The sequence below is a fragment of the Triticum dicoccoides genome, chromosome 7A (genome assembly GCF_002162155.2).
Source record: "Triticum dicoccoides isolate Atlit2015 ecotype Zavitan chromosome 7A, WEW_v2.0, whole genome shotgun sequence".
In the NCBI taxonomy this organism is placed as follows: Eukaryota; Viridiplantae; Streptophyta; class Magnoliopsida; order Poales; family Poaceae; genus Triticum; species Triticum dicoccoides.
In genome coordinates this window covers 720,067,707-720,078,658 of record NC_041392.1, presented here as the reverse complement: position 1 = coordinate 720,078,658, position 10,952 = coordinate 720,067,707, and positions in this window count along the sequence as shown.

Below are 10,952 nucleotides of genomic sequence, written 5' to 3'. Positions count from 1 at the left end.
CGCCCGCCACCTCTTCGTTGCTCCGGCGAGCTCGCGCCTCCTCTCCGACGTCGGCGCCGTCCAGCCGGTCCGACGACCTCGCCCCGCCGGCCGTTCCTTCTCTAGTGACGGTCATCATCGGGAACCACGCCGCCGCTACAGTGTTCCGGGCCCGATCCAGATCTGGAAAACCCTAGGTCGTTTTTTTTTCTCCCACGTCCCAGAGATTTCAATCCAAGTGCCCATGTTCACGGCTCCGTAACTTTGCATCCGTAGCTCCGATTCATGCATATAGCATATCAAAATGTTCATCTCAGAGAGTGCATCATTTCATTACATTGCATGATTTTCATTTGAGCTCATCTTGATGCCCGAAATGCTGTTAGAAGAGGGCTACTTGAGTTAATTGTCAGATCTGCTACTCCGTTTAGCACTTTTGTCATTTTTGCCATGATTATTGTGTGCATGATATGCCCATGAGTTCTACATGTGTTTTGTTAAGGGTTTTGTCATCTTTCCAGAGGTGCAACCCATGTATTTTTAGGATGTGTGTAGTGACTTGTGCAAGCTTGCAAAGTGAGGCACCCGGTAAATCTGTTTTCAGGGACTTAGTAGTTTCACTAAGTCCTGGGATTGTTTAGTTCATGATGCCATATGTTCATGTTGTTTGCTAGTGATCCGTGCCTCTTTTGAGGATGACCAGTAAGGGAGTTTTGTTAACCTTGTAGTGCTCTATCCATCCATGTCTTTGTTTGCATATATGGAGCACCCTATCTTGAGTCAATCGAGCTCTACTTTTGCTTCATTGCGAATCTGGGCAGATCGTCAACTTGTTTGCGATTTTGTCGATGTTATTGTAGTTGATCCGTGCATGCTATGCTATTGTTATTGCCATGTCTGGCTTGCATTTTGTGCCTTCTTGATGGGTGTATGCTTGTCTTGCCATGACATGCACCGTAGTGAGTGCATCGAGCTCGTAAACATGCCTTCGTGAGTTATGTTTGAGCATGTCCCAGTTTTCACTAAGTCTGAAAACTGATTATGTTTTTGCTATGTTCACATGCTTGCAATTGTATTTTCTGATCCCTTTTGGTTCAAGGTCACTAAGGGACTTTTGTTAAGCTCTTTGAGTAGCTCCATGCCATGCTTTACTTTGCCATGCTCAGGTCATGTAGCATGTAGTTTTGTTGCTCCGAAGAGGGCTACCTGATCTGAAATTCCAGACAAGTGTTAATTTCACTAAGTCTGAGATATGTTTGCCATTTGCATTTTTGCCATGCTTGGTTGAACCTGTTAATGGATGATTTGGCCGTAGCTCAGTGCTAGACTTTTGTTAAGCATCTTGTGTGCATCCCTGCCATGTATTTTGTTGTCATGTTTGGGTGCTGTAGCATGTTCATCTCGTTGCATTTAGTTGCCTACTTGCTGTAAATCGCAGACCGGTGTCATATTTGAATCGCTTGCCATTTCCAAACCGTAACTCCGATTCCGGCGTTCTTTATATCGTTTTCAAGCGATTTAGTCTAATCTTTCCAGTGGCACACTTGGTTTTCCATGTTGAGGCCAGGTTCATGCATTTCCTGTCATATCTTGCATTTTGCATCCCGCATCGCATCCCGCATAGCATATCATCTTTGCATTGTGTTGTTTGAGTTTGCACGTGGTTGATTGTATCCTTGTTGCTTGTTTGTCTTGTTTGGGTAGAGTCGGGAGACGAGTTCGCTAACGAGGAGCCCGTTGAGTTTGCTTTTGAGGATCCAGTCAACTCTGACAACTGTGCAGGCAAGATGATCATACCCTCGAAATCGCTACTATCTTTGCTATGCTAGTTTGCTCGCTCTTTTGCTATGCCATTGCTACGATGCCTACCACTTACGCGGTTGGGTTATAATGGGAACCCCTTGATATTTCGCCTTGATTAAAGCTTTTCCAGCAACGCCCAACCTTGGTTTTACCATTTCCCACCTAGCCTTTTCTTTCCCTTGCGTTCTGCAGACTCAAGGGTCATCTTATTTTAAACCCCCCTCCCCCCCTCCCCGGGCCAGTGCTCCTCTGAGTGTTGGTCCACCTGTCAGCTGCCGGTGGCCACCAGGGGCAACTCTGGGCTGGCCTACCCGTACCTAAGACAATCTGAGTGTGCCCTGAGAAAGAGATATGTGCAGCTCCTATCGGGATTTGTCGGCACATTCGGGCGGTGTTGCTGGTCTTGTTTTAACCTGTCGAAGTGTCTTGAATTACCGAGATACCGAGTCTGATTGGAACGTCTTGGGAGGAGGTCTATTCCTTCGTTGACCGTGAGAGCTAGTCATGGGCTAAGTTGGGACTCCCCTGCAGGGATTGAACTTTCGAAAGCCGTGCCCGCGGTTATGGGCAGATGGGAATTTGTTAATGTCCGGTTGTAGATAACTTGAACCTTAACTTAATTAAAATGAATCAACTGAGTGTGTTACCGTGATGGCCTCTTCTCGGCGGAGTCCGGGAAGTGGACACGGTGTTGGAGTAATGTTTGCGCAGGTTGCTCTCTAGTTTCTCGCTCGCGTTTGCCTCCTCTTCTCGCTCTCTTTTGCGAATAAGTTAGCCACCATACTTGCTAGTCGCTTGCTGCAGCTCCACTTATATTTACCCTTGCCTTACCTAAAAGCTTAAATAGTCTTGATCGCGAGGGTGCGAGATTGCTGAGTCCCTGTGGCTCATAGATTACTATTACACCAGATGCAAGGCCCGCTGATTCCGCTCCAGGAGACGCGTATGAGCTCAAGTGGGAGTTCGACGAAGACTCACAACGTTACTATGTTTCCTTTCCCGATGATCAGTAGTGGTGCCCAGTTGGGGGTGAACGGGACCGTTGTCGCATGTTGGGTTATCATTCATTTTGGCGCCGTAGTCGGGCCATGAGTGTTTGGATGATGTAATGTTATTTATGTACTTGATTGACGTGGCGAGTGTAAGCCAACTATGTTTTCTCCCTTTTTATTATCATATTACATGGGATGTTGTGAAGATTGCCTAACTTGCGACATATGCCTTCAATGCGATTATGTCTCTAAGTCGTGCCTCGACACGTGGGAGCTATAGTCGCATCGAGGGTGTTACAGTTTATGTGTGAAAGAGCGTATCATATCACAGGTTTCGGATGCACCGGCGAAGTTTGCACCAACTCTCAATGTGAGAAAGGGCAATGCAAGGTACTGAAGAGTCTAGCAATGATGAAAGGGTGAGAGTGCGCATAATCCATGGACTCAACATTAGTCATAAATAACTCACATACTTATTGCAAAAATCTACAGGTCATCAAAAACCAAGCACTACGCGCATGCTCCTAGGGGGATAGGTTGGTAGGAAAGGACCATCGCTCGTCCCCGACCGCCACTCATAAGGAGGACAATCAAAGAACACCTCATGTTTCAAATTTGTTACATAACGTTTACCATACGTGCATGCTACGGGACTTGCAAACTTCAACACAAGCATTTCTCAAATTCAAAACTACTCAACTAGCACGACTTTGATATTATTACATCCATATCTCAAAACAATCATCAAGCATCAAACTTCTCTTAGTATTCAAAACACTCATAAGAAATTTTTTACTCTTGAATACCTAGCATCTTATGATTATTTAAGCAAATTACCATGCTATTTAAGACTCTCAAAATAATCTAAGTGAAGCATGAGAGATCAATAGTTTCTATAAAACAAATCCACCACCGTGCTCTAAAAGATATAAGTGAAGTACTAGAGCGAAACTATATAACTCAAAAGATATAAGTGAAGTACATAGAGTATTCAAACAAATTCCCAATCATGTATGGCTCTCTCAAAAAGGTGTGTACAGCAAGGATGATTGTAGTAAACTAAAAAGCAAAGACTCAAATCATACAAGATGCTCCAAGCAAAACACATATCATGTAGTGAATAAAAATATAGCTCCAAGTAAAGTTACCGATAGAAGTAGACGAAAGAGGGGATGCCTTCCGGGGCATCCCCAAGCTTTGGCTTTTAGGTGTCCTTATATTATCTTTGGGGTTCCATGGGCATCCCCAAGCTTAGTCTCTTGCCACTCCTTATTCCATAATCCATCAAATCTTTACCCAAAACTTGAAAACTTCACAACACAAAACACAAAGTAGAAAATCTCGTGAGCTCCGTTAGCGAAAGAAAACAAAAGACCACTTCAAGGTACTGTAATGAACTCATTCTTTATTTATATTGGTGTTAAACCTACTGTAATACAACTTCTCTATGGTTTATAAACTATTTTACTAGCCATAGATTCATCAAAATAAGCAAACAACAGACGAAAAACAGAATCTGTCAAAAACAGAACAGTCTGTAGTAATCTGTAACTAGCGCAACATCTGGAACCCCAAAAATTCTAAATTAAATTGCTGGACGTGAGGAATTTATATATTAATCATCTTCAAAAAGAATTAGCTAAATAGCACTTTCCAAGTCAAAATGGAAGCAGTTCTCATGAGCGCTAAAGTTTCTGTTTTTTACAGCAAGATATCAAGACTTTCCCCAAGTCTTCCCAACGGTTCTACTTGGCACAAACACTAATTAAACACAAAAACACAACCAAAACAGAGGCTAGGTAAATTATTTATTACTAAACAGGAGAAAAAAATTAAGGAATAAAAATAAAATTGGGTTGCCTCCTAACAAGCGCTATCGTTTAACGCCCCTAGCTAGGCATAAAAAGCAAGGATAGATCTAGGTATTGTCATCTTTGGTAGGAAATCCATAAGTGGCTCCCATAATAGATTCATAATGTAATTTAATTTTATTTCTAGGAAAGTGTTCCATGCCTTTCCTTAACGCAAATTTGAATCTAATATTTCCTTCCTTCATATCAATAATTGCACCAATCGTTCTAAGGAAAGGTCTACCAAGGATAATAGGACATGAAAGATTGCAATCTATGTCAAGAACAATTAAATCTACAGGCACACAATTTCTATTTGCGACAATAAGAACATCATTGATTCTTCCCACTGGTTTCTTAATAGTGGAATACGCAAGGTGCAAGTTTAAAGAGCAATCATCAAAATCACGGAAACCTAACAAATCACACAAAGTCTTTGGAATCGTGGAAACACTAGCACCCAAATCACATAAAGCAAAGAACTCATGATCTTTAATCTTAATATTAATAGTTGGTTCCCACTCATCATAAAGTTTTCTAGGGATAGAAACTTCCAACTCAAGTTTTTCTTCATAAGATTGCATCAAGGCATCAACAATATGTTTAGTAAATGCTTTATTTTGACTATAAGCATGAGGAGAATTTAGCATGGACTCCAACAAGGAAATACAATCAATCAAAGAGAAATTTTCATAATTAAATTTCTTGAAATCCAAAATAGTGGGTTTAGCAACATCTAGGGTTTTAATTTCCTCAATCCCACTTTCATCAAATTTAGCATCAAGATCTAAAAACTCCGAATTTTTGGAACGCCTTCTAGGTAAAGGTGGATCATATTCATTCCCATCATTATCAAGATTCGTATTGCAAAACAAAGATTTAATAGAGGACACATCAATAACTTTTAGATCTTCATTTTATTTTCATAGGAACTAGAAGAACACGCTCTTATAAAGGCATCTTTCTGAGCACGCATCCTAGCAGTTCTTTCTTTGCACTCATCAATGGAAATTCTCATGGCTTTGAGAGACTCATTGATATCATGCTTAGGAGGAATAGATCTAAGCTTTAAAGAATCAACATCAAGAGAAATTCTATCAACGTTCCTAGCCAAATCATCAATCTTAAGCAATTTTTCCTCAATCAAAGCATTGAAATTCTTTTGTGAAGTAATAAATTCTTTAATATTAGATTCAAAATCAGAGGGCATCTTATTATAATTTCCATAAGAATTGTTGTAAGAATTACCATAATTATTAGAGGGATTACTAGCATAAGGCCTAGGATTAAAATTTCCTCTATACGCGTTGTTACCAAAATTGTTTCTACCAACAAAATTCACATCCATAGATTCATTATTATTCTAAATCAAAGTAGACAAGGGCATATCATTAGGATCAGAAGAAACACTCTTACTAGCAAATAATTTCATAAGTTCATCCATCTTTTCACTCAAAACATTAATTTCTTCTATCACATGCACCTTTTTATTAGTAGATCTTTTAGTATGCCATTGAGAATAATTAACCATAATATTATCTAGGAGTTTGGTAGCTTCTCCTAAACTGATTTCCGTAAAAGTGCCTCCCGCGGCCGAATCTAAAAGATTTCTAGAAGCAAAATTCAATCTGGCATAAAAATTTTGTATAATCATCCACAAATTCAAACCATGAGTAGGGCAATTACGTATCATTAATTTCATCCTCTCCCAAGCTTGTGCAACATGTTCATGATCAAGTTGCTTAAAATTCATAATATCGTTTCTAAGGGAGATGATCTTAGCGGGAGGAAAATAATTAGAGATAAAAACATCTTTGCACTTGTTCCAAGAATCAATACTATTTTTAGGCAAAGACGAAAACCAAGTTTTAGCACGATCTCTAAGGAAAAAAGGAAATTGCTTCAACTGAACAATATCATTGTCCACATCTTTCTTCTTTTGCATATCACACAAATCAATGAAGCTATTTAGATGGGTAGCGACATCTTCACTAGGAAGGCCGGAAAACGGATCTTTCTTGACAAGATTCAGTAAAGCGGCATTAATTTCACAAGATTCAGTATCGGTAAGAGGAGCAATCAGAGTGCTAATAAAATCATTGTTGTTGGCATTGGTAAAGTCACGCAATTTAGTGTTATCTTGAGCCATCATGACAAGCAAGCAATCCAACACACAAGCAAACAAAAAGCAAGCGGGCAAAAGGAGGTAAATAGAGAAAGAGAGGGAGGATAGAGGGAGAGGGCAAATTAAACGGCAAGGGTGAAGTGGGCGAGAGGAAAACGAGAGGCAAATGGCAAATAATGTAATGCGGGAGATAAGGGTTGTAATGGGTACTTGGTATGTTGACTTTTGCGTAGATTCCCCAGCAACGGTGCCAGAAATGGCTCATTGTCGGGAGTCAAATCTTGACTTGCGCGAACCTCCCCGGCAACGGTGCCAGAAATTCTTCTTGCTACCTCTTGAGCACTGCGTTGGATTTCCTTGAAGAGAAAAGGATGATGCAGCAAAGTAGCGTAAGTATTTCCCTCAGTTTTTGAGAACCAAGGTATCAATCCAGTAGGAGGCTACGCACGAGTCCCTTGCACCTGCACAAAACAAATAACTCCTCGCAACCAACGCGATAAGGGGTTGTCAATCCCTTCACGGTCACTTACGAGAGTGAGATATGATAGGATAATATTCTTGGTATTTTTGTGATAAAGATGCAAAGTAAAATAAAAGCAAAGTAAAAAAGCAAAGGAAATAACTAAGTATTGGAAGATTAATATGATGAAGATAGACCCGGGGGCCATAGGTTTAACTAGTGGCTTCTCTCAAGAGCATATATATTTTACGGTGGGTGAACGAATTATTGTTGAGCAATTGACAGAACTGAGCATAGTTATGAGAATATCTAGGTATGATCATGTATATAGGCATCACGTCCGAGACAAGTAGACCGACTCCTGCTTGCATCTACTACTATTACTCCACTCATCGACCGCTATCCAACATGCATCTAGAGTATTAAGTTCATGAAAACAGAGTAACGCCTTAAGCAAGATGACATGAAGTAGAGGGATAAATTCATGCAATATGATAAAAAAACACCTTGTTATCCTCGATGGCAACAATACAATACGTGCCTTGCTGCCCCTACTGTCACTTGGAAAGGACACCGCAAGATTGAACCCAAAGCTAAGCACTTCTCCCATTGCAAGAAAGATAACCAAACTGATAATTCGAAGAGACTTGCAAAGATTACCAATCATACATAAAAGAATTCAGAGAAGATTCAAATATTGTTCATAGATAATATTGATCATAAACCCAGAATTCATCGGTGTCAACAAACACACCGCAAAAACAAGAATACATCGAATAGACCTCCACAAGAGAGGGGGAGTACATTGTATTGTGATCCAAAAAGAGAGAAGAAGCCATCTAGCTAATAACTATGGACCCGAAGGTCTAAGGTAAACTACTCACACTTCATCGGAGAGGCTATGATGTTGATGTAGAAGCCCTCCGTGATGGATGCCCCCTCCGACGGAGCTCTGGAATAGGCCCCAAGATGGGATCTCGTGGATACAGAAAGTTACGGCGGTGGAATTAGGGTTCTGGATCCGTATTTGATCGTTTGGGGGTGCGTATGTATATATAGGAGGAAGGAGTACGTCGGTGGAGCAACAGGGGGCCCACGAGGATGGAGGGCGCGGCTGGGGGAGGGGGGTAGACGCGCCCCCCTACCTCGTGGCTTCCTCCTTTATTTCTTGAGGTAGGGTCCAAGTCTCCTGGATCATGTTCGGTGAGAAAATCACGTTCCCGAAGGTTTCATTCCGTTTGGACTCCGTTTGATATTCCTTTTCTGTGAAACTCTGAAATGGGCAAAAACAGCAATTCTGGGCTGGGCCTCCGGTTAATAGGTTAGTCCCAAAAATAATATAAAAGTGGATAATAAAGCCCAATAATGTCCAAAACAGTAGATAATATAGCATGGAGCAATCAAAAATTATAGATACATTGGAGACGTATCAACGGGCAGTCAGAGCCGCACCTGCGGCCGCACTGAGCAGGGCAGAGGAGGGAAGCCGGAGCACAAGACAACCAAAGCAACGCGAAGACCGGAGACACAAAGAGCAATGGAGCAAAGTGGACTCCCCCGGCAAGACCCTTGCCGGGGCAGTCTCCGCAGCCCCGGCAAGAGCATTGCCGGTGCAGTCTCCGCAGCCCCGGCAAGAGCCTTGCCGGGGCAACTTGCCCAATGCCAGCAGAGCGTGCCGCCCTTGTGCCAAGGAATCTCAACGCCATCAACCACATCGGAACCAAGGCTCGGGAGGCGCCTCCGTGGTGGCATGTAGATCTTTATGGAGATCATAAATACACAAGATCAAATGAGAACCAGAAGACGACGATCCTTGGCAAGATCCTTGCCAAGGAAATCCATGAGACCCCCGGCAAGATCCTTGCCGGGGACGACCATGGTGCCATGGCAAGACCCTTGCCGAGGACATCTGCGGGGCTGCAGCCAGGCCCACGTCTGCCAAGACTCCACCGCCGCTCCCATGCAGCTGCTAGCTCAACCAGCTGGGCAGGCGTCTGCGTGGCAGTGTGCGGCCTCCACACCGACTCAGCAAGCACCTGCGTGGTGGCATGCAGATCTTCATGAAGACTCTGCCACCACGCCAGCCCAGCAGCCAGTCAACGTGGCGCTACAACGCCTCGTCAGCTCGGACTCGCGTCGGAGTCAGGCGAGGCGACGACAGCTAGGACGTGTTTCCTTGCCGTCCCCGATAAAGCAAGAGGGGCACGTCGGCAGCGCATTAAATGTGTTTGTCCGATGGTGCCAGACGATAAACTCAACCACTATACACCTTTCCACCTCCTGTGTGCCACTGTGACGACCCCTTTTTGGCTATAAAAGGAGGCCCGAGGCGTACTGGAGAGTGATTCGGATCTTTGGAACGAGACACACACCATAGCTAGTTCAAGAACTCAAGAACACTCAAATATATATCAAAGCAGGACTAGGGTATTACGCGTCTCCGCGGCCCGAATCTGGGTAAACGATCCTTGTGCTGACCGCCAGACCCGCTCTTTGCACAACCCCGCGCCCGCCAACCGTAGAAAAGATCCCAGTGATTCCATAGGTGTCTTTTCCACCGACAATGTTCAAGAGGCAATATGTGTGAGAAGACATGTGACTATTCTGCCGCCTTCAAACCGGGCCATTCTCCGAGCAACGATCTCATGCACCCTCTGGAAAAAACATGTTGGAGTGTTGCACATTTGCTATTGAAGACTCATTCATTCCTTTTAAGCCAAATGAACCAGCATATCAGCAAGCAGATTGATTCCTTCGCACCCTAGCTTTTTGCCGGAGAAACAAGCCTGACAGGAGTGCCAGAATGTCGCCAGAAGTGTTGTTGCTGGTACGGTTGCATTCCGGGGTGAAACTCAAGTTCGGGCGAAACTGCACAAAGAGATGGGTGACGGATTCAGGTCGGTATCAGAAATGTGAGAGCTAAACACGATCGTGTACTAGTCCAAATAGCAGCAGAGCCAGTCAAGTCCGGCAACAGCGGTTCCAAGGGGAACAAGTCCGGCAACGGCGGTTCCAAGGCGAACAAGACAGCGACAAGGTGAAGAAGGGCGCCAAGTCAGCAACTAGTGGTGGCGGAACGGGCGGCGCCAACGTACTAGCGCATCGCAACATCCCCATCCAGTACTCGATGCTCACCGACGCCAACTACGGCGTGTGGGCGGTGAAGATGTAGATCATTCTCTGAACCCTTTGAGTGTGGGAGGCCATCACGGATGACGACGTCGACGAGGAGTGCGACGAAGGTGCCATGGCCGCCATAGCCCAGTCTGTGCCGGATTTCGTGTTGATGACATTGGCGGTGTTCGAGACAGCAAGAGAGGCGTGGAACGCACTCAAAGAGATGAGGATCGGAGAAGATCGCGTCACGAAGGCTCGGGCACAAGTGCTGAAGCGCCAATTTCACAAGTTGCAGATGGAGGAAACTGAATCGGTGAACGACTATGCCATGCGTGTGACTACATTGGTTGGAGAGATCCGCGCGCTTGGTGCAAAGCTCGAGGAGACCGAGATTGTGGAGAAGTTTTTCAGCTCAGTGACTGATAAATTCACGTACATCATTGGCACGCTCGAGCAGCTTTACGACATCGACTACATGACCATAACGGAGGCAGTTGGACGCTTGCGGACATGGGAAGAGAATGCTCGTGGCTGTCGGAAAGGCAAAGGAGGAGGTGGTGACCAACTCATGTACTCGCGCGCAGATTGGGAGACCCCAAGTAGCAAAGGAAGGCGTGACGATGGTG